Source organism: Falco punctatus (genome assembly GCF_963210335.1).
Source record: "Falco punctatus genome assembly, chromosome: 8".
NCBI classification, from domain to species: Eukaryota; Metazoa; Chordata; class Aves; order Falconiformes; family Falconidae; genus Falco; species Falco punctatus.
In genome coordinates this window covers 19,470,177-19,496,091 of record NC_137588.1, presented here as the reverse complement: position 1 = coordinate 19,496,091, position 25,915 = coordinate 19,470,177, and the positions used below count along the sequence as shown (strand labels likewise).

General features: G+C 44.2%; 1 protein-coding gene across 5 annotated transcripts in view; it reads right to left on the bottom strand.

Moving 5' to 3' along the window:
• The window catches only part of WIPF1 (WAS/WASL interacting protein family member 1), a 57,395-nt gene that overhangs the window by 18,458 nt on the left and 13,022 nt on the right, over positions 1-25,915 (bottom strand). Inside the window, exons 1-2 of one of the 5 annotated variants that reach the window (XM_080400539.1) lie at positions 21,006-23,198; positions 5,805-5,961 (exon numbers count right to left, since the gene is read on the bottom strand). The exons of 2 other annotated variants lie outside the window; for them this stretch is intronic. The gene's annotated coding sequence lies outside the window, so the exon portion shown is untranslated. Of the gene's footprint in view, positions 1-5,804; positions 5,962-21,005; positions 23,199-25,915 lie in introns of those variants that run through there. 2 more of the 5 variants (XM_080400540.1, XM_080400541.1) reach the window with 2 other exon arrangements.

Sequence of the window (25,915 nt, the reverse complement as noted above, 5' to 3'; positions counted from 1 at the left end):
AGCTATAACCACCACCCTCCCCCACAGAAAATAAAAATTGCTGATCTGCCTTTCACAGAAGAAAGCTTTTCTGAAATAAGACTTTAATGGATTTATCTAAAATCTTTAGGGGAGAAAAGGGCTTGGAAAGGAGCCTGACGTATCACCCCTGCCTCTGGCTGTCTATCTAGAAAAAACCACGGAGTTCAAAGTGTCATGAGGCACCACCACAGCCTCTGGTGTTTGTAGGTTTTTTTCTTCTGTGCTGCAGAAACTGTTTCTCTTTCCGGTTGCTGCAAAAGAGCAAGCAGAGCAGGGGGGAAGCTGGCGGACGGACAGACTTACTGACAAAGAGGAAACTGCGAAGCCAAGCCTACGCAGTGCTGTGCAAACACACACATTCTTGAAGTCCTGCAAACAGGCAGGCGTGCTCTCATCGGCCCTGCGGTGCGTTACTGCGCATCTTACAGTGTCTCCAGAGAAGCACCAGCTTCTGCCTGAATCGTTATATTCCTGTCCTCCATATTTCTAGCCTTCAGTCGTTACACAAAATGCTGCCTTATCCTTTCCTGATCTGCTTATCCTAAATGCAATATTTGAAATCTGAAGCCTATTAAAAGCACCAAGACTAATGCTGCTTTGTTCTTCAGCTTCCTGTTTAAAAAATATAGTCAACAGGAAAATTATTTCTTACAGCAGACCACAACCATCCTGTTTCTTAACACAGTCTTTTCACAGCTGCAGTTGTCTCTAGCATAACTGTGCCATTAAGCTGTTTCACCAAGATTTTAACTCTTTCAACTGATTAAAACCAGAAAGAGAAATTCTGCTCCCTGCACTGCTTTGATAAGAGGCCAAAGCAAACTGGATAATGCGCCATGAGTCTCCTCAGCACTCCATGTGCCACAGGAAAGTTTCTGGAGCAGGCAGAATAAAGTTTGGTTTGATATCAGACTTTTAAATTAATTCCTTAAGGCAGCTCAGATCTGAATGCAGGGAGACAGCTGGTCTATGAAGTGTTTTCTCCAAAAAGCAGTATTTTTGCAAATGCTGTAACTTGTCTACCTCCCTCCTGTCAGTTAAGTGATTGCCTTCTGCATGCTTGTGCTAGTCTGTTCTACTTTTTTTTTTTTTTTTTTTTTCATTTTAACTGGGTTGGTTTAGATCAGATTCTTAAAGAATTGGTGGGAACAGAGAGGAAGCAAGGTAATACTCAAAACTTCAGTTTTCCAATGGGAAGCCGCGACCCACGGACACATTCAGCCTCTCCAAATCCTCCCTGCACACACTATTTGCAAGGAGGTAAGGGAGAGAAAGGTACTGGGTGCCCCCTCTTTCCCTATCCCATCTTCCAGAAGGATGGCATCCTCTGATGTACTTGTAGTCACCAGCTGCACACTAGCTAGTCACCTCTTCTGGTACTGAAGGGCTTTCTCAGCAGGACAGGAGTGGAAATTAGGTACACAGCTGCACACTGGTGAGCTCAGCATTTAATGCTACTGTTGAACAAGCCCTAGAGCCCCCAGGGCAGTTACCAGGATGGTCTAGAAAATGGCATTGGAAGCCACACAGAAGCTCAGGACAAGCTTCTGGAATAGGCCAAACTCAGTCAGAACTGGCTTGAAGCTTAATGCAAGCATCTTGTAGTTGTCTACTCATGATGTTGTAGAGCACACACATCCTTTAGGAGCCATCAGAAAAGGGATCATAGAGCACGACCCAGAAACTGCATGGCCACACACAAAAGTATAATGCATACATTTATAGAGCCCATAAAACACCCCAGTTTGTCAAATTTTAGCTTAAAAACTAAGTTATGACACTGCTTCGCTCTCAGTTTTTTCACACTGACTCTGCTCCTGCTGCTGAGAAACAGAATTGCAGAAAGTCAAGCTGAAACTTTGCAGCAAGAAACAGCACCTCTGTTTTGAAGCTCTGACTCACCCTTGCTCTTTGGTTCTTAGATTTTGTACAATTTATTCCTCTGAGTTTTTGTAAGCAAAAAAAATGGTGGTCTCTGGATTTTTAAAATTTGATCACTATAAGCCTGTAAGAAGAATATTAATGTATTGAAGAGATGCAGTGACCTGAGGCTCGCCCACGCAGCACAGTGCAGTGCTGGGACTGACCCTTAGGATGAGCAGCACCTCTTGGGCTACAGAAGCAAAGCAGCTGAGTCAGCACAACGCTAAACTTGAATTCTGCAGTTGCTTTATTACTAATTCACAGGACCGCTGTTTTGCACAGAGCATAAAAATGTCCCAAGATGTTAAGCATAGCTCTGCAATTAGAGGAGAGCTTTGGTTACTGTCCTACACTCCAGCAACACACTCAGTTCATTATTTGCTCTTAGTTAATGGGAAAGAGCTGGATTTAAGAAATGGACATTTTGTTTGATTGCTAACAGCTGACACTATAAAATACCTGAAATAGTAACCGATCCACCCAGTAATAAATTTTACCTACCAAACCTGTTAACAACCAGGTCGCTTATTACACTTGATGCTGCAAGGTGCTGAAAAGGAACCAGTTCCGAAAGACCAAGGCTGAAGGCATAGTGGTTACTTTGAAACCAAGGACACATGTCCTTGGTGCATTTTCTAGGCAGTAGTGTAAATTACCTCAGCTTTTAAGCAGCTATATGGAAACGTTATACCTAGATGAGCACTGGTGGTGCTGCAGAAAGGATTACAGTAACCAACCCTCACACGTACGCCACAGCACTGGCCCCTGAGCCCCACGCACAAAGGTCTGTATTGTCAGCACGAGAGAAGGATTTCCACAGCTGGCAGCAGCAGCTGCTCTCCCACTGCGAGGCAGGCGCCAGCAGCACCATGCACTCTGCCGTTCCCCCCAGGGGTCCAGCCCTGATCGGGGCTGCCATCCCTATGAGTAGACACCCCACTGCAGCCCCCCTCGCACTCGCTCTGCTCTGCCTCAGCTACGACCCCGGTGCCAGACCGCAGCAATCTTCTCAAGAGGGGTGTGTGCACAGCCTGCATCTGCTGCCTTTTAAGAAAGCCACCCCAGCCGTGAGCAAACGAGATGCCCCAGAGCCGCCCGCCTAATCCCAGGTAAATCGTACGATCAGAGCTGCAGAAGGAAGCTCTGATTTCTGCAAGCTACCAGGCACACCTGGCAGTCACTATCTGAAATGGTATTAAAATATTAGGATATGCAATACATCCTGATATAAACTAATTTCATTTAACAACCAAAACAGAGGAGAGAGAAAGTATATGTTGCATTCTGCAGAGAGCCCTTTGCTCCGGGAAGTAATCCATGAAGAGCAGCAAGCAAAAGTGGCACCAAACTGAATTCCCTGAAACACAAATTCTGAGCATTTCAGATTTAGTTTGGTACTTCAGAAATAATTTCAGGAACATTACAAATGCTAAAAAGAAATGTGACATTTAATGTGGGATGGACAGTGTGAACAACTTGCATCTAGTCAGCCATTTTGAGAGGCTTCAAGGCAGCCCCTCTTAAACGTTTTGAGTCAGAGGCAGACAGACAGCTCACTGTGGTTAATCATTTCCTGCATGATTAATTTCCAAGCAAAAAAAGCGGAAGGAACAAACAACTGTAGAAATAAAATAGAATTGATAGAACTTCAGGGGAAAAAAAAAAACCACCCCAAAATAATCAATTAAAATGCTGATTGGCCCTCTACGCAAAAGGCCCCAACTTCCAACCCAGTATTGATTTGGTTCTTTCATTACCAGAAAGGAATGCATGTGAAAGAAGGGAAAATATTTAAAAATCTGAATTTGAAGAAATTGGGCTAGGTTACCAAGCACTGTACTAAAGTAGCTCTCAAAACAAAAAGGACAACTAAGAGTAAACACATTACAAAGCAGTTGGAAAATTGTTTAAAATCAGTTTCGTACAGACCACAGGTTTTTTTCATGAGCCATTTTTTAACAGAGTATAGGACTATTAAGCTATTTTGATAAAAAATGTTACCGTGATGTCATGAAATTTGTTCAAGTCCCCTTGCTCCCGCTTTCCTTGGTGGACCCGAGTCATTAGTAACTCTACACATCCCACATTCCACCACCGTATCCTCCAAAGGCCAGAGGGGCTGCCTGCGTTAAAGAGTCAGTGCAGGAGTGCGGCAAGGTGTGGATGAGAGCTTTAGAGCATGTGAAGACGCTCCTCCCATGAAACACCATGTCAATAAATCCCATCTGAAAAAATAATGTATTTTTCTTCTTCTCTTTTTATTGAGGTTACTAAATATGTAGAAACCTATAAATAAACAGATAGATAGATGAATGATTTTAAGCCCCTAAAGAATTCAACAAGGGCACCAAAACAGCACAGTACAGCATGAAGCTACCTGTATACATATATATAAATATATATGCCTCAGTCATTCACACACAGAGGAGTGAAAAGCCTGACAGGTGCTGAATTGGCCTGGTACAAGTTTTAATGGAGACACAGTGGGGCCACTGTATAATCACCGGAAAGTCTGGACTCTCCTCCTTCTAACTGGGATAAACCTTTCAAAGCTGACAAGCTCTGGAGGAAGAAAGTGACACCTAAAATGTTACTCTCAGTATTTTTGAGTCCTTTCACATCAACGACTGGTCTTTTAAGGATGGTTTCTGGCTGAAACAACACTCCTTTAGTGCACAGTTACAAGATTCCGTGGCCTGAGAAAGGACATCACAAGGGTGTGGGAATGCGAATTGTCCTGTCCTGTCCAGAGGAAGCTGTGGTAGCAAAAGGAGGCACTAACATTTCACTGAAAACACAAGCTTAAAACCACTTGCAGAGAACCAGACAGCCCAAAGAGAGACCAACAGAGAAGTTACTTTGGATGCATGAAACCCAGGGAAATTCTGGGGGGCTGCGGATGCCAGAGAGAGGAAGCCAACTTTATTTGGGACTTTACGCATTTCAGAAAAACTCTCCCCAGTACTTGAAATGAGTGGTACAAGTACGACACTCCATCCAGACCAAGAAGTACCATCCCCTATGCAAAATGCCAGGGCAGAGAACATGGCCAGTACCAGCAGTGCCATAGAGCTCCTGCCCTGACACTTCTCTTTCCACAGAGGGCCCTCGGAGGGGTGGTGGGTGGTAGGCTTCACTCACGGGCACATGTGTAAAGTGGATGAGGTCTGCATGGCCCCAGGACAGGACAGCCCAACCTGAATGACACACAGGAGCTGGCAATAACAGAAAGATCTGCCACGGAGAACTGCACCTTTACAAACCCAGCAGTGACTGACTTATGGGATGTAACGCCATCCTGCTGCAGTCGGGGGCCAAAAAGGAGAGAAGAGGAAAGCAAGAGCCTGGAGGCCTCTGGTAGGACTGCATGGGGCATTTCTTGGGGAAGAAACACATCAAGCCAGTATCACAGTGAGCACTTTTTCAGCCCTACTTAGGCTGCAGAGAGATGATACATTTTTTGTTTTGTTTTAGACATACCCTTTTCAATCAATAGCAGAGTTCTAAACTTTTTGCTCAGTTACGCTGTTGTAAGAGGTATGTGAAAGGTGCAGGTTCTGGGAGGCTAGTGAGGAGCAGTAAGATAAATAACCACAATAGCAAACAAAGCACAAGACTAGTTAGAAATAAATATGAGAGGATGCTGTGAAGTGATTTCACGTCTCTGCACGTTATCCCAGGCAGCTGTGCCCTGCCAACCCTACGGCATCCCCATCTTCCTCCATCCCTCACCCCCACCTCTCTCATCCCCAAGCACCCAGCCAAGTGCAGTGACCCCGCAGGCAGCACTGCCTGCAGTTCACACTGGGCAATTCCCCAGAGTCTTAGGACCCCCTAAACACTTTCCATCTACTTCTTACCATCACAGGAAAACAGTAACAAAGCAGGTTACTGTGGGGTGTCAGTGACAAGCAAACTATCAGATCACTGAGCCAGCACACAACCACGGGCTGCCAAGAGCAGTAAACAGTCAGGTGCACTCATGGTCCACGGCAAGCTGCATCCAGCAAACCTCATCTGTCAAAGGCAACCAGGAGTTATATGGTGAAAATCCAGTGGTGTTGCATCCATGGAAAATTACAGCTAAGAAATAGGCCACTGTGGTGTCAGAATGTTGTTTTAATCCAAGTATTTAAAGAAGTTTTTCTCTTTTCAGTGACATATTTTTCAAGATATGTAGAGGATCATAGGCAACGGCTAGCTTCAGAGGACTGCCTCCACCCGCCAGTACAGTCACTATTTGGAAGCAGCAGCAAAGCTTTGGATCAGTTTAAGTGTTTGAATATTGACTTGAGAAAAGCTGATAATATGAGAGCAAATGCACTGTCGCAGAAAGCATCGCTCTGACTCACTGAAAACAGCTTCCATCGAATCCATGCTCCTGTAATTTCTTTCAGAGGAGACGTACAAACATTTTCCTGTCTGCTCAGACTGAGAGTCTCCTCAGCCCCTGCCACAGCATCCCTGCCCTGGGAGCGGGACCTCAGCCCTGCAAATGGCGCCTGGAGCAAAGCCCCTGCACCAGCCACCGCGGGAGGGAGTCTCGCCGGTGTTTTAAACCCAGCACGTGTGTGTCATTCCTCAGCAGGAGGTCAGGGCCAAAGGCAGAAGAGACATCTACAGTTACTGGGCTGTATCCCAGCCCTCAGGACAGGAGAACTCAACTGGAGACATTGCAACCTCCTGCAGCTCCTTCCCGGCTCCTGCCTCCCTGCCAGAAAAGGACAAATCCTTCCCTCAACCCCTCCACAAAGAAAAGCCCCACAGCAAAGAGCTTTGCTCGCTCTCTGGCAGGCAGAAGTGATGGTTAAGGACTGAGCCGTTTGTGCCTGAGCTCTTACTTCAGCTGTCCGGAGCACAGCTGCCTGCAATATTCAATCACCTACCATCTAAGGCAGCCTTTAGTCAACCCAAGTATTTGAAACAACGCACAAGGCTGTGTTATCCCAGGCATGCTGCCCAACGCAGCCAACACGGGATTCACCCAGGCTGGAGGCAACCTCAGCGTGCAGCCCTAAAGAAAGGGACCCTTGTGGTGGTGCTCTGGAGAGGCTGTAGGGACGACATCTCCACATAGGGACAATATACCCAGGGCAATGAGGACCTCATGTCTCTCTCCATCTTATTGCCTTGCCTGTTCCTCCTTGTGAACATGCTGTGTCCACAAAATACTGCTGCTAGTACATAGCCCAAGAGCTTCTCGCAATGGGGCTGCTTTTTCCAGTGCCTCATTACTGCAGAGGTGGTCACTCGGAGTCAAGTGGCTGTTCAGCAGCATGCGCTTCACCACACAGCTTTCTTCCCAAAACCTGAGCCGCCTGAAGCTCTAGGAGCTGCTAGTAGGGTGAACAGGCTAGTTCAGAAATTAAGGATTTCTAAGTATTGCCTTCATCAGTCCTAAATCAGAACAAAAAGCGTTCGTTAACTTGGAAGAAGTCCCCAAGAACAGGACTTCTCCCACCAGCTTGTCTTCACCACACAGCATGGCTCCGCTCTCCGGCTGGACCGGGTCACTCCTGGCAGGCAGCCAGCCCAGGGAGCCGGGCGGAGGGCAGCAAGGGATGCTTCCTGCACCTGGTCACCCACAGGCGGAAAGGCACGGGCTGGCCCTCAGAGCCCCTAGCTTGTTACCATGGGAAAAAAACTGTTGCCCATGTTAGTGTCCCCTGCCTGTTGCCTTTCCACCTATTGCTCCATATTTTTTGTTCTGTTTTTAGGATGTTACAGGTCTGACCCCTTGTTTGCTTTGTGTAGTAAGAAAGCAATCCTGCCACTTGGATCAAATTGACAGAAGTCTGGAGATTTTTTTCCTCTTCTGTTCACTGTTTTATGGCATAACAGGCCAAAAAGTATCAGAAATTAGTCTGAATAGCTTTTTTTGGTCACTTGAGCGGTTACAACTTTCAGCCAGTGTGGAAAGAAGTCATAGGAACCAAATCTGGTGAGCAAGCCCTGGGATTTTGCTAGTGGACTTCTGCTGACCACAGTTGCTAACTGGCGTGCTGTGCATCCCCTTCACAGCAGAGGGGCTTCTCTCTGCAAACCCTGAGGCTGGGATGAAAAGAGCCTGTTTGGAGCCACAGGTTACACTGTGGGAGCTCTGGGACACCCCACACTACCTCCTCTCCATGCCCAGGGCACTAAATTAATAATGTTATGGCCTGTGTAATGCCATTGCTGAAGCTGTCTTCATTCACCTTTCTCTTCTGACCAACAGGATGACATGAAGCTGCAGTTGAAAGCATTTTACTATAATGAAGGCATACAGCAAAGGATCAAGGATGTCACACACTGCCAGATGATTTTACTTCTCAGTAGGCATAGGTTTAGAATTCAATTGGCTTCAGCATTCAAATAGACTTTTTTAACGTAAAATGTTTTCTTCATCACAATCAACCAAGTCTTACTAAACCCGCAGTGAACCATGACTGGTCTACTAAAGCCAGCATCTATAAAATAATATTGAAATAGCGACTACCTCTAAAGGGGAAATCTGAGGCATGTAAGGGCCAGACATGTGGAATGAATTTAAAGCACCATTTTCCAATCCCTCTCTCTTGTAAATATTGCAATATTCCTATAAGAATGTTGAAAAACTACAGTGCACAGAGATTAGTTCAGATTTCACATCAAAAGCCCAAACAAAAAGTTAAGTGGCCTGGGTAGCCAGCCGGGAAAGCAACTACACAAGCAAGAGTGCATTAGAGTTTTTACAGCCCAGGTGTCGACATGAATTAGAGAGTAACTTGAATACCTGTCATTAAAGTAGCAATCAAAGACTGATCTGCCCAGAGTGTGGGAAAAACAAAACAAAACCCAGCCCTAGATCTGCATAATGTAAGGCAGCCTGCTCCACCAAAGACGGTCCAGAAAAAATGAATACCACCTCGGAGCCAGGTTACTGTCAATAAAAATCTCCGTTCAGTGTGGCAAGTCCCATAAATCAGTTTTGTGAGAAACAGGCAACCAGGTCTGGTAGAGATTTTAATTAAAAGGAAAAAAAATATCTTATTTTCCGTTCCAAAAGTTAATTTTGGATGATTTGAGGCTGCAAAGGGCCGAGACTCCAAACCACCACTAAAATGGGTGGAGATGGAGAGTCTGATTTTACTCTCGTTAGAGTTTGGGGAAAGGCTCAGGCTGGTTTTCAGATGGGGCTGGATGAGACCCATTGTACCTTATGAATTTGCTGAAAGTGTTGGAATTATTTAGGATGATCAGACAAAGATTCAGAAGAGCGCATCCTGCAAAGTCCCTTGATGTTCTTTGCTGTGCAGGGATTTGCACTGTAGCTCGGGGCTGGTCATTAAACCCAATCATTTGTGAGGCAATGAATCATATCTGCACATAAGTAATGAATTTGAGGAGCCTCACGATCAGCACTCAAAGTTGGCACTGGCTCCCACACCACCTTCCCTTGGATGCAGAAGGCTGGTGGAGCAAGGACCACAGCCACAGTCTGCACAGAGGTGCCATCACTTGCGCTCAGCACTGCTGGCATCTGACTTCACGAACTAGGGGAGAGCAGCCAGCAAGATATATTGTCATCTGTCTCAAAGCACTATGACCTATTGATAAACTCCTCGTAACTTTCCCTCTGTGCCCTGCTCACAGACCACAAACTGAATAGAAACTCATGTCAGACCTTACAACCTGACTAGAAACTAAATGAGGACTCATTCTGCATACGAGTCGTATCCTCTGTGTTCAAAAACCTCTGACCTCTGATGCAAAAAGCTATAAAACAGCATTTGATCTGCCCTTTAAATGCTTATTTCAGTAACGTGGCCATGGAAAGTTAAGTCCTTTGTAGACTCTGCTGGACTGTTACAAAACAATTACTTTTTGTATAATTCACATTCCCGAAGGAATTAGTGCAAGTCTGCAAATAAAGCAATGGAAAATTTTCAGCTTACTGAGGTATAAATGATTATACACAAAACATACCATTACTTTGCATACTGAAGAGTTATTAGCATTTACCATGAATGGTATTGTATCATAGCTCCTCCTCTGGGAATAGCTACAAAATGAAACTCTCTCTTGGATAATTTACATATTAACTAGCTTACAGTAATTAAAATTAGTATTACTTTCAAAGCCTGAAGACCCTGACGTACATGAGGCTGGGCAAGGTACGCTGGGTATCTGCACATGCAGGCAGTTGGGTGACAAAGTGCCCATTTGCACAAGCCATCAAAGGCACTCGCAGCATCCGCTCTGGCTAGCTTGGAAGAGGGCCTCTGCTGTGTAGCTCATACTGTGCCTCAGAAAGCTTTCCGACGGGCTGCTATCGTTTCAGTAATGATTTTTAAAGGTTCTCAGCAATATAAAAACAAATCTGCAGAAGAGGTTTTAAAATCAGGATGGAAATAATAAAGGGGAGGGAAAAGAGGAGGCAAAAAATAATCTGAAACAAACAGAAGGTCTGCTTCAGCAAACAGCCCCCCCCTCCCCCCGCTCCAGGACTTTAATCACCCCTTCTTCACGTCAAAGCCAACCTTAGGTCAGCCCAAACTACTCGGGTACTGTGGCCAAAAGGTGATCATCTTCTCAAAAGGGTCTACAAAACTTGAGAAACTGCATCCAAAGCATTACAAAAAACACCCCCAAACCCAAACTGAATTAAGGATAACAGATTAATTTTAATCTTAAATATCTATCATACATATTTTGGTTTGAAATTGTTTCACTTAAAAACAACAAAGAAAAGCAACAGCGTTACTGAAAACACAGTATTTCACATGCGAATTTACAGGATCACCTAATATCCTGGCAGTACTGGCAAATGATGTCTTGTTCTTACCCATATTAAAAACAAGTCCAGCTGCACCACCAGATTATTTGCCTGGTTGGAATCCAGCAAGAAACTTCTCCTGCAACTTACTTCAGAGAAATAGAGGAAGCAATACATTACTGCTATTTAAAATTGTTCAATAAGACAACTCAAAAACTGTCTTTAGATGGCTTGTACAAAACTAACAGACCAGATAACCATTAATTGAAGCTTGCCATTATCTCTACATTGTTTGTTTCTTCGTATCATATATAAACTCTACTAGCTCAGACCATCTTTTCCACAGTTTTAAAAAACATAGCTTCCATAACATACCCATATCAACTGTGTTGTTCCACCACCTCTATTGCTATAGCAAGAAAAGCTTAATTCTAAGAGTTGTTTTTTTTTTTTAATAAAAGTTAAAAAAAAAAAAGGTATTAGCTGTCTTTAACTGACAGGAACTGCTCTAGTTTCACTCCAGACCTACGGTCCAGAAGTAGTAATGTGAATCTGATAAGTGACGAGGCTGCCAGTTGAAGCTCTAGGGCTAAAGCAGGCTACCAGCAGGGAAGACAAAGAACTGTCTTTTCCTCCTGTGATACTGAACCACTGAATCCATCACATACCTTATTCTGAGCTGACTAGCACTTTGCCACCTTCAAGACCAGTTACTGGGTGAAGTGAACTATTACCTAATGGAAACTTGTATAGAAACCCTGCAGGAGGTCTCCTGCTCTAGACTTGCTTCTTGGGAAGAGCATCTCCAGAGCAAATTAGTGGTTTGGTGACTGCCCTGCAGAAGGTCACCTTCAAGCCAGGGACCAACCAGAGGGATGGGTGGAGGAGCTTGGAGACACTCTCACTCTTTGGCCACCCTGGAGATGAGCTCCAAATCATCCTCCTGAATCGAAACCACATGAGGGAGGTGGAACTGGTGGACTGGTGTTAAAGAGATCCCCAGGCAAGGAGCCTGACACCCTGGTGGCTGCTCTCTCAGACTCCCATTCACAGCTGGAGTGGTGGAAGGACAGACCTGGAATTCTGCCTCTTCTGTCTGGATTTAGTTTGGCTTTTTGTGAAACAGTACAAATCTAACCTACAGTGCATTGGATACCTCTCCATGTGTAACAGGAGAGACCTTAGCCTTCAGCATCTGAGTTTGCATGTGTGCAAGTTACCCACGATGCTCATGCACTGTTCCTATCACTGACAATTTCCATTTGGTCCAATCTGGAAAACATCCTGAGTAATACAAGGATGAATTTTTCTGTTAAGTATTTCCAACATTGCCTTTTGGCAAGAAAAAAAATGTCAAAAGTCAATTGGAAAAGAAAGGTACAGCTAAGAGATGTTTAAGTTATTTCATAAATAAGCTGCCAAAATGCAAAGAGTAAAATCCAGGCAATACTAATATTCTTCATATTTATACCATTATAAGCCAACGGGAGATCAGAGTACTGACCAACCGCAATTACATTTTATTTCATTTACTACAGGTGGAGCTACAACAAAAATTCAACTCAAAATAGCTTTGTAAAGCCATTTTTACATTAATCTTAGCATTTCATCTACTTTTGCAGGAGTTGATATTTATGAAATACAGATATTTACGAAACATAGGTGAGAACACTGAAACGGAGGGTTCAGATTTTACATCTGGCACTTCAGCTCAAGACTCAGCGTTGATATTGGGACTGAAATTTGCACATACACATCTGAGCATGCAGTACACATCTGCAGCAGATGATGCCAGTTCAAACACCTACAGTAGGGGCACACAGTTAAACTGTCCATACCTAATCTAAGGTTTTCATTGTCCAGATGGAAGCCCTATAAGTAAAGAGAGCTTCTGAAGATTTCATTCATGAAATATACTTCTTTACTTGTTTTGGCAGTTATCTAATAGATGGTAAGGTACAAGTTCTGTTTTGCATCAGTCTGTGGTTCTTTTAAACTCAAAGAAATTCTAATGTTATATGAAAGACTAAGTCTAGGAATTCACATTCCCTGTTCTACCTGGAGAGGCACTAAAATTTGTGTATGCTGGTATCCTACAGGATTAAACAATGTGGGGTTTTTGGGGAAAAAAACCCCCAGGAGTAGGAAACTAATTTTATAACCTGTCAAAGTTTGAGACATGAAGAGATTTCTGCCTTAATCAGGAATTTAAAAAAACAAACAGTTTTGTTCTTCGAAGCACAAATTTCACCAGAGCCTACATTTGCTTTAAGTATTTTAAATTTCTTTTAAAAGCCAATTTTAGAATTCTCTAATTTCTGAAATTTAAACTTTGTGCCAAATTCATCTTTGCTCTTGGGGAGGGGAAGGCTTTTGAAAAACTGATGGTTTTAATTGGAAAAGCTTTTCAATAAAAATATCCTGGAAAACTGTAACTGTGATCAACTTTGATATCCAAACAGAAATTTTCTAGCTTAGGCATCTAAATCCTATTGCTAGGGGCTTATGTTTTCATACCTTTGTGCTGCGGACCCGGCACAGGGCTATCCTACTGACTCTTAACTGCCTTGATCACCCCCTGGTCCCCGGAGGGACATGGGGCAAGTCTGTACCCCTAGAGCTTAAGACTGGGGGGACACAGATGCAGACAAGCAAGGGGTGGGGGGGCAAAGTCCTGTAGAGGAGACTAGTTTATAGCACGGCACAAATCAAACCAAAAGCAACCAAGGACAACAAAGTGAAAACGCCCTTCTGCTTAGTCTCCAATTACAGAGGTCTTTGCTCCAATTTGTTCTCTTTGGAAACAACTTTTTACAGCTGCACATGGCAAGCACTTAGCTAGTGAGCAAAGAAGAGAAGCTGGAAAGAATGATTATTAATGGATTCTGCCAAAAAAATAGGCAGGGCAAAGTCTTTCATGGCTTAGCACAAGAGCCAGTCAATCTTCCCTTACGCAAAGAGGAGGCATGTCTTGTGTTGCCTTCCTGCGAAGGAAAGCAGTGCAGCCACACTGCCTACTGCTGCAGCCCAGGCTGGCCCCCCAGGAAACACGCAGCACCCTGCACTTTCTGCTTGTGAAGCTAGTCGAGTCCACACATGTTGAAAGACAGTGTTTGCCCAAGTCATTTTTAGTTAAAACCAAGCAATTCCATTCAGCTATCTGCATTTTAATTTGATTATTTATACCTCCAACCGTTTTCCACGACCTTCCATAACCGAGTGTTTCTACACAGCAAGTGTAGTCAAAGGCAATGTGCCACATGGGTGCCTGCCCTGGAGGGCACAGGTTTACCAGGGGGCTCTGGGGACTGTAGTGACACATGTGGTCCCATCTAGCTGACTGTGTAGATCAGACCCGGGTGGACATGCTAGGTAGGTGAATATGCTAAGAATGACAAATCCACACCTTGCCTGAAATTGGTGGGAACCATGGCTCAAGGAGTGACAAGGTCTCCTGGCCACCTGCTCAAGGTTCTTGCCAGTTTTTTGGAAGCAGTGCCCAGCTAGCATTGCACCTTGGTGTTAGCCGGCAGCTCCGAGACCAGCTCCACAAGCCATGCAAGAGCTCAGGGGGAGCCCAGGCAGCAGCTGGTTTGGGAGGTTATTTGCCTCTGTGGAGGTCTAGCTGAGCTCCTGGTGGTATACCAAACGCAGCTTTTTGCATAAAAAGTAGTAGTTCTGTGCCATTTAATCTAAAAAAAAAAAAGTATGTACAGTATACCACTGCCACGAAAAAAACATACCCACAAAACCAAAAGCAGCCACATGCCATCATTCAACACTTGCGTTTCCTCTTCAGGACATTCTTCAGTAAGTCCTCTTACTCCACAGGACTACTCAAATTTGTCCTAATGCCAATCTACCAAAAGCTCAGGGGAGAAAACCAATCAGTCACTGCAGGCTGGACCACTCAGTGCAGGTGCCCTGAAACAGCAGGCATTGGAAGATGGCAGCCAATTTCCCCGTTAATTTCTTTGTGGCTGTCACAGTTGTTAAACCTTAGCTAAAGTGAGCATCACATCTGCTGAATCCTGTAAATATGGCTGAAACCCTGATCAAACTGGCTGAACTGTTTGGCTAGCTTGCGTGGGCAAACCCAAACTGGGTTCATTGTAAGTAAATTTGAAGACTAAGTTTAGCATATGGCAGACTGAAATACAACTCCTAACATCTCTGCTTTCAAAACCAGAATCAGTAATTAAACAGAGTTAAGATCCACTTCAAATCTCAGGCCACAAGCTTCCAGATAAAAAACCCCCACCAACTTTTTCTGAACTCACAAAGCTGGAGTTGTGTCTGGATCAAATCCCCAACTGAAAGGAAGCTTTGCGCTGTTTTTGTCAGGTTGTAAGACATTATTACTCTCATGAAGTCTGTTTTCTCTCTTAAACTGCAGTCCCGATGACTGGCAGTCCTCAAGCAAACGATCGTGCAAGGATCACCGTTTTCTTCATTATCTGCCAAGGCCCTTCAAAAGCAGCCTGGGTCACGGGGGGCTGGGTCACACGTGCAAAGAAAAAGCCCCACTTCTGCACAGAAGGGTCACGGCAGCAGCAGGGCTGCTGTGTCAACAAAGCCTGAACTCTGCAGCCAAACGCTGCTTCAGGCGAGCCCTGATCCATCAAAACTGGCTACTAGGAAACCTTGTTCAACGCAGACCAAACTGGTTTTGCACAGCCAGTATCAATTTGAAGTTTGCTGTTAGTACCAGAGTTTCGAGACCCATGATAAAAATGAGCAGTTTTCTGGCTTCCCATAACTGCTCGCCCGAGAAAGTGGCACAGCCTGCCTTTTCAGGTCTCCTTACACCAGGAGCAGACTTTGCCAGCTGCTAATGATAATAACTCAGTGCTTTCCCACCGTGCACACTATAATGCACTCATTTTATCTGCTGACTCCAAAGGTAGAAAAGCAAAATCTCCTCAGGAAACTCAGAAGCAGCATGTCATCTTCCCTCCCTGAAAAGTGGAGTATGGGATATTCTGTACCATACATCTGGAAGCGTTTATTGCTTTTAAAATAACTATTCAGCTCTCATCAATAACCAGAAAAAAATAAAGTCACTGTCAACAAGGAGACTGAAATACAGAATGACAGACAGCAGGGCTGGAAGAGGGCATCTACCTTTCCCCTGAGTCAACATTGATTATGTCATTCCTGGCAGGTATTTATTTATCTCTTCGGAAATTCTGCAATATCCCTCTGCCACCTACTTTGTTAGCATTACAGCTAATGAAGCTTTTGCCACTACCTAATCTAAACCTCCTTTGATGTGATTTAATTTGCTATTTCTCATCCAATGTACAACTGATGTGCAAAATAATTTATTCCTTTCCTCTTCATGGCTTTTTGAAAACTTTCTACATGCCTCTTTGATCTTCTCTTCTTTAGGTTAAGCAATCATATTTCTTCCACCCCTTCCTCATGGGCTGTTTTCGGTCTGTCTCTCATCATTACTGTTGTTCCTAGGATGTTCCACAATCCCCTAGCATATTTTAAACGGGTGAAGGTGATGTGATTTACCGTCTTTATCTTAGTATTGCACTGAATGTTCTTTTGCAGCATCCAGTTTTCTAATCTGAAATATGTCAATTTAAAAAATACTCCTATTTTCCCTATCTGCATGTCTCCCTCCCTCAAACAAGCCATCCTTTCTCACCTGCTGTGTCCAAACAGGTGTGTTTGGCTACTGATCACACAGCAGTACCATCTTTTTTGGTCCTCTGATGTGGAATAACCCTCCAAGTATTAGGCTTTGCACCAGTCCTCATCCTGACAGCAGTTCATCATGCTTGGTATGGTTTGTGGACCCATGAATGAAACAAAATGTTTGCCTGCTCCTAGGGCTAACTCTTCCCCTCTCTTATCTCCCAAGCCAAGCACCCAGATTTCTCCAGATTGTGGTTTCCAAAGCAAGCACACTGCTGAAACTGCACCAAAACATCAACCCACATGCACAAGCAATAGACCATATCAAGAAGCTGCCCAGAATGGTTTTGTGCTCATGTCTACAGAGAACCAAAATCCCAAGCACCTCTAGGACCCTCCCAGCATCAGTTTCTACCTGGCCACAGTCAGGTCTTACAACACAGTGCATCTGAGATAATAAATAATACTTGATCTGCTGGGCTGCACCAGCTCTAGGTCAGCATGTTGCAGCCTATCTACAGCACACGCTTTCTACTTCGCCTCTGTTGCAATGAAAAAAAATACTAAAAAGTAAATTCACTCCTATTTCTTCCTTTCTGATTCACTGTGTGTGTCAGTGGACCTTTTCATACAATTTCTGCTCATGAACACCAAACTCTGAACATTGCAGCCCTCACTGTGCAGTTTTCTAAGTCAGGACAACTACAGATTCACAATGCCTGGTCAAATCATATCTTAGGTCTCCTGACCTACTTGTGAAGTCTTAAATCCCTCCACTGTTAGCACCATGCTACTGGAATGAAAAAAAAAAACACCACCCTCACTGCATGTGTTAAAAGCTTGTGGATTTGGCAGAAAATCTGATGTAACCTAAGGCACCTAAATCTGATATTAGGAAAGATGTGCCACATCAGAGCATGTCAGTGAAGTGGCATTAGCATTAACCAGGCCTTGGAGAAGAGTGACTCCTGTACCACTACACTGCAAATCAAGACATCAGGTGGCTCCATGCCTTCTGACTGTTACAGGCCAGGAGGACACATATCAGAGATGTTTTTCCCTGTGCTGCTGCTCACATGGTGACTCCTCCCTCCTCCCATCCCTCTCCCAGTGCAAACCCCACAGGCTCTGTACCTTGTCACCAGCAGAAGAGGTGCTTACACAGAACAGGAGGCCTGGTAAATTCAGTCCAGAACACACTTGCTGAAGTTAATTACATCACAGTAACATTTCCTGGGTTGCACATTCCTTCAAGGAAGAAAAAAAACCCCAAACAAACCAAAGCCCAAACCCAACTATTGTGAAACCAAAATGCTGGGGTCCACAGAGCTTGGGTACATCTGTCATGCATTTCTTTTGCATAAGCAGAAATTCTGCACGAGAAACTGGCAGTGTGTAAAGAGAAGCTCAGCTCCATCTGAAGAGGCGTCAGAACAGCAAAACACACTGATGCTGCTCTCCATAGCATGTTCGCATGGGAACAAAGGGCCCAATTTGTTCTCCAACAAATTTAAGATAATTCCCCCAACTTCAGCATAGCATAGTAAAGGCCAATATAAATGGTGGAATGAAAGCAGAAAAGCCTACAGACGTGTATGAATGTAGCAGTAAGACTGCACAGAGTTCCCCACTGCTACAGTTGTTCCTCTTTAAAGAGCCATGGCTCACCAACAGCTTTGTAATAAGGAGGTTTCTATAATTTAGGCTAGGGAAAAATGTATGTACAAGCTGAAACAACTCAACTAAACAAAAGTAAAACCAAACTCCTTCAACCTCTAGATGCTTTTAACAGCTGACTACAGAAACTGAACTTGCAGTGTTTGGAGGGAAGGGAAGGGGGAGGGAATGGCCAGCAAGATGTGCCAAAGGTGTGCTGCAAATAATGCCCCAGCGAAAGATACCTTGTCCATTTGATGTATTTAATATTAAAACAAGAAAATGTCTCTAACAATCCAGTCAATTTAAAATAAAAGAACAGTAACCATTCAGCATTGTATGGACTTCTATTTAGAGAACAAAGTCTCGAGACTCCTGTCCCTCACTGGGATGAAGCCTTTGCATACGCTATGTGGTGAAATGAAACCCACACGAGGATCCTGTTATGAATGCTCTGAAGCTGGTCTATGCAGTTCACATTTGCATTAGCTGGTGTTGCACATCTTAACGCCTATTTTGCCCTTGCAGAGAGGAGGACAACCCTGTGCCATGGATCCAAGTGCACAGTGGACACAAAGTCAACTGAACAATGCAGCTGAGTAGCTTTTGGGGACCAAAACTGGCCAGTGATTAAAGTGGCATTCTGAGTGGTTTATTCTGTTTGTTTGATGACTTAAGAGTACTTTAAAGTTGCTTTCATCTAACTTTGAAGCTCTCTCAAACTTACGAACTTTTATACTACTACTGCCCAAGGGAAAGAAACCAAAATAATTTAAAAAAATCATACAGAAAAATGAATTATTCTTCTATAGATGTTATGAATATGTGCAAAAAAATACACACAGTCTCCCTTCCTTCTGAAGTTCAGTAAAAGAGGAGGATTTCTTTCCTGAGCACAGAATTTGTCCCCATCTGGTTCCATTTTTTACTATTTTCTTTTTTTGGTTTCCTTCTCTCTTCATTCCAATCTGTATTTATTTCCTTTTGTTTAGTCTGTACTCTTTATTCCCTTTCCTCTTTTTGCAGATTTCCTTTTTAATTTGTTAGGGAAAGAAACATTCTTTCCCTGGTTTTCATAATGCAAGCTGGTGGAACAGGCCCATTCAGAAATTTCCCCTCTCCTGCTCCTTCCCTCCTCCTTCAGTCCTGGTTGCCTGTGCTCACTCCTGCTAGCAGAGTAAAAGTGTTAGGCTTTATTTATTTAGGAAAGTGTCTCAGTATATTTTTTAATTCAGTTTCAAATACCTGGCGCAAACCACTGTGTGGAGACTCAAATATATTATTTACAAGCCATTATACTTAGTTTAAAACAACTCCTAATCTATTTGAGATGAGCAGCTATAAGGCAGGATTAGGCTGAAATGAAAATGTCTGCAGTGGGATTTTACTAAATTGCTTTTAAATCACATTCTTAGTTAAACAGAGTTGAGTTTCACAGTGCTCTAGTGGGGCTATAAACCCTAATAAAGCAGAAAGGCTGATTTTGGGCAGAACTTTGGTTTTTTCTGCAAAACTTGCCAGTTTTACAGAAGCAGAGAAGCCCAGCTAAGCTGACAGCCTTCTGCATGAAAAACTCCAAAGCCCAAAATGTGAGAGCAAGCTCGAGAGCCGCAGAGCAGTGACCTGCTCAGACACAGGGTCCTGCTATGCCCCAGCCGCCGAGACCCTCCGTGCCTCGCAGCTCAGCTGGCCCCAGCAGCTGCCTCCCCAGGCAGAATGCAGTCAGGACTTCCCCGCTCGTGCGCCTGGCCTTCCTGAGCTGCTGCATTCATTTTGTGTAGATGTTTTTATGCTGCGATCAGGGTGAATGCACTAGGTGGTACGAGGAGGGTAAAACAACAGTGCAACTTGGTCTGTTTTTCAACAGAATCAAGGAGATACTTTAAAAAAGATTCCAGAAGAAGTACGGACAGTTTTAGAAATACTTGCCTGACACTCAAAATCTCTGATTTTAATGTCTGCCATGCCCTTGGTACAGCATCTGTCATCCCCAACAGCAGCATTTCGTGCTAGACCACTGCCACTACCACTGTCCCAGCCCCTCTACCTCGCAGACTGTGACTTTGCCTAGTGAGCAAGGGAGTCGTTGCACAAAGCAAATACCTTTGCCTTCAGCTGCCACCACCTGAGCAGGCTGCGCAGCCGTCACCTCTTCTTTCCCCTGTGGTCTCCCAGCACCACGTGCACCCCATGCTGGGTTTTCATTTTAGTTCAGATTCCATGTAGTACTACTACTATATTCTACATTTTATCATCCTGAAGCTTATTTTCTTTGTAATTTCCACTCCTGCTTTGCATTCAAAGTTTTTAATCAATTACAATTGCCTAGTAATATTTAAAAGTAACGAATATATTTTTGCACAGGAATACAAAACGTACATCCCATTAAACAGCCTCCCTCTAAGAGCTTCCACATTTTCCAGAACCTAACTGGTGCTGTTTCATTCCTGATACAGTGAGCTCTCAAGTCAAAACCCTCCAGCACAGAAAAGCTGGGATGGAATTCCTCAACAGAAATCACCAGGAATGAGAGAAAACCTTAACAAGAGACTGCACCAGTAAAATTAAGAGAACAGCTATACACTTGGTACAGCCAAAACAAACAAAGTGAAGTTCTCGCTATAGTCAATAGCTTTAACCTGCACTTGGAAAAGCACTTTCTGGTATTTATTAACACTGAACACTTTATTAAAAATCCAGACCTTTTGCTCATTAGATGAAAATCTTAACAAGACAGAAAAGATTTCATTTGCACTTCCAACGTGACTCAGGTCCACATTGCTGTTCTACAGCAAGGCAGGCTCCAAGCTCCCCACAAACCAAGCTAACTCACAGATGAGCTTCCTATTTTTGCCCCATTCAGTCGTGCTTCAAAAGCCCACATCCCTCACTGCCAGCTAACACAGGTAGTATTACCCTGCCGCATGGACCAGTTCTCATCCACCCCACCAAAATTCCATGAAAACACATATCACAGAACTCCCACAGGACACTGAAGAGGCATTTTAAGAGAACTAACCTGTGCTATTTGAATCCGTTGGAGATCACCCGGTTCTGAACTTCCTCCAGCAGCTTCAATCTCGTTTCCTGTAGAGCAGCATGTGACACGACACTTCCTCACCGCACCTTGCTAGACTCGCTTCACTTTTTACAAGATGAAGAAACTCGCTGTCCCTTACAGCACATTTAAAGGCTTTCTGCTTTCGTGTTGAACCACTGCCATTTTTGCATAGCCAAAAAGCCCTCCTCTATTGCCTTCTGAGTCACTCCATGATTCAATGGACCTTTTTGTACTATTTCTTTGTATTAAAACCAAATGCTGAATGTGATTCTGTTATAGTATGCTCAGTGCCCCCCTCCCCCATCTTTTAAAGAGGAAACATGTAGTAGTGGAGAACGTAATTACATTGCAGAGGTGCGAAAATTAAGTTCAAGGATATCTGTTTATCAACTTTTCAGAGTGGTAATAAATTAACGTATTTGAATAGATGCAGTCATCAGCAACTTTCAGAAATATTTTTCATTTGAACATGGCAAACAGCTTTCATAGGAGTTTGAGAGTCCTGTGAAAAATAGTTTATGACTTCAGAAGAGTAGAGGTTCTAGAAGTGTGCATCCATATATTGTCATCTACTGATGGGACAAACAGGCCTGAATATGCATCACAAATCTAGAAACGGTAAAGTCCTGGATTAGAAGAATATGTTTACAGGATTAGTCAATAGGTGGTGCTTTAGCAGAATTTTATTTTAAAGATACATGAATTTTGGAAAGGCAATCTAATCCCAAGTGGTACCATCACCAGAACTATCATGTCAGAGGAGAGGCAGAATGGTCTCACCAGAGTCAGTAAGGAGATACTGCTGTGCGGGAAGATGCTCCTTGTGGGACACGTTAAACACCCTTCAGTTAGGCTAAGGAAGGGGACAGAGATCAACTCAATGCCCCTTTATTTAGCAAGAGCTGAAATAACAATGGCCAGTGCCTGGGGCACTGATCAGCCTGGCAAGGACTAAGTGAAGGGATGGGTTACACAGCTAGAGGGGCTCCCTTGGAGACTGATGGCAGACTTCTGTACTGGGGCACTGGTTGGATTTAGCTGCACCTAAGTGCGGGTGTGAAGCACCGAAGGCAGGAAGAGAGTGAACAGACAGTGATGCTGCACATTTGGGATACAAAGCTTTCAGCAGCAACACTCATTTATGGCTGTCCTCCCACTGCCATTCATTTTCCCCACCTTGTCTCAGGTGTGTTGGCACAGTGGTTCCACAGCCTGTGCCATGGACCATACTGAAGAATTTATCTAGAGTTCAAAAGTAGATCAGGTTTGGGTTTTTTTTCCTTCTTTTTCTTTTTCTAACTCAGGTAGCAGGGGACAACTGCTAGCAGGAAGCTGGCTCTGCTGCGACCCAGGCTGTAACACAAAGCCACAACTTACAGTGAGAGGCCCAGAGCAAACCAATGGGAGCCTCTTCTTGTCCATTGGTTGATGCATTCTATGTAATTTCTATGCAAATTTAAGAGGTTTCCACTAAAAATATCATATTTTAAATTAAACCATGCCAGGTGAAGGTATCAATGTTGTGAGCAGCCTCCCAATGACCACCAGCCAGGGATTACCTCCCCATCTACTGCCTCAGGGCTTGCGACCACTGCTCACTAGTTTGCTATTATCAAGTGAGCCAAAGTAGCTCCAATAATTTTTATTGGTGAGTTAGAAGTAATCTAACGGATCCTGCCGGAAATAGAGTGGCAAGGTTTTGAGGATCCCTCCTACCACACAGATGCAGTAGTGACCTCTGGCAAAGAGGCAGCGACAAAATACAGGATTTCACAGAGCAGCAACTAAGCATTGGCCACATCACACCCATCTCATAAAAACAGGCAAGTACTTTTTGTGCAAACACACAGAGAAAACCCGCACAAAAGAAAAGACTAGTCCACAAAATGAATGGTTTTGCACCAGCCTTTTTGGGCGCAGATGTCGGAGCTCCTGCTGTTGCAGCAGGAGTGCATGCACACACACACGGCCACAGATGCACCTGCTCTGCCCCCGTTTAAAACCTTGGGCCAAATGGCCAAGATATTATTTACACTGGAAAACACTTGAGAGCACTGTGAGAGGCATGCAGCTTAAGCCTTTTCCCCGCAGCGAGTGTGCAGAGACACTCTACGCTGGACCCCGAGCTTCAGAGGCACGGAGGGGAAGTTGAAGAGTTCAGGAGGCGGCCATGCTTGCCCTCAGCACACTGCCTCTTTGTCCTCCCCCAGCTGCTCGCCCCGCGCCTTTCAGGCAGCTCGAACCCCTCACAACAGACGGGTTATTTCTCTCAATTTTTAAGAAGGGGCTACGTTTACAAAGTCACTTTTAATGTGTCAGTCCCTGCGTGATGATCTGGCCACATGTACTGGAGCGTGCCAGAGCTGCGCTGGGAGTCGCTGGTGGGGCAAGCGTGCTTTGCTATCCTGCTGCAACATCTGGGGTGGCTCCAGATGGGAGGAATTTGTTTGCCCAGCAGGTGACTCGCAGCGGTCTCCCAGCCACTTCTGAGCTACGCCCAAGGAAAACAGCCTCCCAGGGTGTTGCTGAGAGTGCGGCGGCACCTCGGCGTGCCCTTCAGCAGGGCCGCGGGGAAGGCACTGCAGGGACAGCAGAGGCAGCTGTGTGACAACGGGGGGATGCGCCGTGTCCACAGAGCTCTCACGCAGTGGGGTTTGCTGAGCCACCACTGACACCGGAGGATCTGTCAGCTCTGACCACTGGCCATGAAGACATGAAGGGAAACTATCTGAAGCCTGATAAATTCTGTCCTCTGTAAAAAAACACTTTCTGCTCCATCCTTGTCACAGATCTGTTGACCGGCACCTTCCAGAGGTCCAAAGCCTCAGCAGGCTTGTCAGCAGCAATCTCACACAATAAGCCAACTGCTTCTAACTAATGCTGTCTCTCACCTTGTATATACACAAGACAAAAGCATCTCCTTATCTTCTGAGTGGAAGGCATACCTGAAGCTCTTCCTTATGCACACCTGGGTACCTAATGGAGACGTGTGCTAGCAACCCTGCAGATGGCACAAGTTGTTTTAAAACTGCAAACTGACTTCCCCATGAGATCAAACAGCATTTGATTTATGGATAAAGGACCACCCCAGCAGCAATAACAAGTTGCACAGTGGCCTGACAGATAAGCTACACAGGGATGTTTGACACAGCTGTAAAGCCATTGACACAAATAATCTGCTGCCTTTTTATTGCTTTAGCACAGGACAATCACGGGCTCTGAGGTTTTTGGTTTAGGTTAGAAATGTGCACTACCCTACACCCACACATTTGAGTATACTGGACATGGTGATCCAGGCTAACAGAGCATGCTGAATCCCAGCATTCACAACCCACACACACCACTTGCCTTATAAACATGGGTCCTATTTATTCGTTATATGGAAACTCACCCCCTTGACCAACATGGCTAAGACTAACATACACATGCAGAATAGTGCATGTGGCGGGGACTGTTTTCTATCTGGTACCTGTCACCAGAAAATATGAGCAATTAACATCTCAGTGATTGGGCAAAACAATCTGTACTGCTCCTGACCTTCAGCAGGCACAACACATGCGAGGAGTGCAAGAGCAAGCCATCGTGTGAAGCTGCTAATATGCAACTACAAAAAAAAACCCAAACCAACCCAAATCTGTTTGCCAAATCACCAGAGCCAAGCACTAATACAGAGGTGTTCAAACTTCAAAGCAGGAGCACAGTCGGCAAGAGTTTGTTGAAAGAATTACAACCAGGCATGGAAACTGGGACTTCTCAGTAGCATATAATCCCTGCTGTTTCCATTTCCTCTTGCTCATTATCGGCACAGACGGGGGCTGAAGATTAGTAAACAGTGGGTGTTTGGGGTGAATTAGAGCATGTATGATGTAGAGCTAGGTATCCTGGTGGCATCTGTGTGACTTCGGAGAGAGATGTAAATATTTAATGTTGCCCACTACGTTTCTTCAGAACAATGAAATATTTAACACATTCCTTGGGGGTGGGAGGATCATACCACACAGATTCTCTGTTTTATCTTGTCCTTCATCCAGAACGTGAATAAAACCTGATGGTCAAAAATTTTCTGGCAAATCCCCCCCTCTATGGTCACGTGTGTGGAAGATGAAGAGTTCACACACTGCTCCTGTCCTGTCTCAAACCAGGAGAAAAAACCAAACCAAACCAAACAAACTCTGGGATAAACCCCTTTACACAGCTACGTAAGTATGAGACATTACATTCTCAGCTATCACCCTTGGTTTTAGCCACAGGTTACCCTTTCAGGGGACAGCCACGCAAACAAAAGCCATTACTAATGAAGTGTAATATGCCTAGAAACACCTACGTATTTCTTGACTTGAGTGAAAACTGCTAAACTGACAAATCTTGCTCTCGCAAAGTTACTTGTCTTCCCTGCCCCAATAATACAGACATTAACAGACTCCTGAAGAAAAGTTCTGCACTGCACATATATCTTACGATATAAATCATAAGATATATTTCTAAAAGGAAAATTTTATCTTTGTGGAAGTCTCTTCATATCATTATAGGTATTTCCAATAACCTTAACACGTTCTCAGGAACCAAAAAGGAAGTTTTAATAAAAGGAATGGCACTGGTTGTTGCTTACAAAACTTAATTTCACATAAGACCTAATTTCTTAGTTTATAGCTTTTTTTATACAACAAGCTTGAGACAAAGTTTCTCTTTGACCTGATCAAAGAATATGGGATTACTCAACAGGTCCACCAGCAGAAGAAACAGTGTATGCTGTTTCCAAGGAGTATTTTCAATACTTTTTGCCTAGTAAAAACTGCCTAGCTGTTTTTCCTGGAGCAGTGTTTGTTACACTTTGCCAATGGCATGCCTAATCTTCAAGTAATTTTTTC